The sequence below is a fragment of the Schistocerca americana genome, chromosome 2 (genome assembly GCF_021461395.2).
Source record: "Schistocerca americana isolate TAMUIC-IGC-003095 chromosome 2, iqSchAmer2.1, whole genome shotgun sequence".
Lineage (NCBI taxonomy): Eukaryota > Metazoa > Arthropoda > Insecta > Orthoptera > Acrididae > Schistocerca > Schistocerca americana.
Genome location: NC_060120.1, coordinates 1,039,176,304 through 1,039,178,322, shown reverse-complemented (window position 1 = coordinate 1,039,178,322; position 2,019 = coordinate 1,039,176,304). Strand labels below are relative to the sequence as shown.

Here is a 2,019-nt window from a genome sequence, read left to right as displayed (position 1 = left end):
TGCTGCATGGCTTGCCAGAAGCGCCGATGCTCTGTTTTGCCCTGCCCCAGTCTCGGTGGCGAAATGTTTTCATTGCGGCCGTCTCGTATCGACATTACCGTAATGTAGCGAGATAGCGTCGCTGTGGGACTTTGAAAATTTTACCCATTTTACTGCTTTAATCAAGGTTGGCATGCAACACTCCCAATTGTGAAATACCCTGCATACAACATGTTTCGGTAGAAACACCTGTTGTAAGACGAGAAGTCCGAGGCTTCCGCGGTCATGATTACAGGAGAACTTCCCGTGAAGTACGAAACTGCATATATTTCGTATTGCACCAGTCTGACTCCGTTGGTCTGTGGTGTACTCTATTTTTTGGTTGTTTGTTTGTTTGCCTTTTTTAAAATGTTTTGTTTCCATTTATAGAGAATATGAGTTAAGGAATACACAGCCAACAGGCAACGGTCTTCTCGCGTTTTGTGACCTCTTCTTAAGTAAAGAATAATGTACTACCAGGTACAACAGTAAAACTGGAAGAACAGACTCTGAAAATTAATGCTTGATGCGCGTTAACATATTGCCAACATTATTACTAGTCTACGAAGCAACTGGAATTTATTATTCAAAGTGTGAAATATTTTAATTCTGTCAGACGTCTCTGGAAATATGTCAATTAAAACTGAATCACTGAAAAATTACACCGAAGGTGGAGTTGATTAGGAGAGACATACTAAGAGCGGAAAAAGACATAGCTTGTTTACCAGTTACAGATGAAGAATATGAATTTTAATATGAATGCTGACTGTGGTATTGTCACCGCACAGCAGGTAAACAAGCATCAGCGCAAAATTATAATCAAAATTCAAAACTTATGGCGAAATCTGCTACAGTTAATTAATTCTGGACATTACATCCACACGTAATAAGACCCTCACAACTACCTAGTCAAAGTGACATTTATTTATTTAAAATGGGCATAATATCGATACAGGAGGCTGAAGTAAATCGGGGTTATGGAAAGTGGGTTGTGAAACTGAGGCAAGTAACTGTTTCACGTTGTTGTGAGAGCCTAGTACTTGACATGCTGGGAGAGCATTTATGGTTGGAGAAGAAATATGTGGTGCTGTGTTCCATCAGATTTGAGAAAGATAATATCGCCATTTGGAATAAAACTGCTTCTGATGCAGTTACAACAGGTCAGCTCAGAGATGCTTTAAGAAGGGTGTTGACTCTTCCTCCAACTTCGATATTTGCGTACAAAACGCACAGTGACTGAAGGTATGGAAACCGGTTCTTCTTCTCAAATCATGAGGTTCCTAACCCGCGAAATGATACGCGAATATGAAGCTGCATTTATTGGAAAGAATCATATAACATATCTGTTATATTATTTGAACTGTTGTTGTTTGTTATAATGTGCATCTGATTCATTATCCAATATCTCCGTCCAGATGCATGTTTTGTAATGAATACATTATTTAAATTTGAATAATTACGAAACAGTTGTTTCTGAAAGTTGTCAAAATAAAATATTTATTGTAAAAAAAAGTGGTTAAGTGCCAGACTACAAATGGAAGGGTCTCGGGTTCGATCCCGGGTCAGTCCTAGGTATTTTTATCTGTCACTCACTACTTGTTTCACTTCTGACAGTGTTTGTTGCATCGTGGTTCGGAATCTATATTATACTGTAGGTCCCTCAACAATTGGCTGCTTAAGGCCTGTTTCACACTTATGCGGTTCCATTCGGTCCGGTTCGTTTTGGGTTCTTTTTCAGTCGCTACCGATAAGTGTGAAATGGTGTTTCGGTTTCTATTCGGTACCTAATAGAAACAGTATAGCACCGAATACTCCCTGCACCCGAATAGGTTTCATCAGGTTTCTGTAAGGTTAGAACTCGCGTCCAAGGAACAGAAAGCAATCAAGGCGTTCACACACTCACGGTTCAGTTTCTGTTTTAACTTGATAGCGAGTGGATGTCTTTAAAAATTATCTCTTATTATCATTTTTTACAGTTGTTGTCCCAGTTTTTCTGATAAA

General features: G+C 39.0%; 1 pseudogene; it reads left to right on the top strand.

Moving 5' to 3' along the window:
• Positions 1-790: 790 nt before the first annotated feature.
• On the top strand, positions 791-1,258 carry LOC124593711 (annotated as a pseudogene).
• The last annotated feature ends 761 nt before the right edge of the window (positions 1,259-2,019 follow it).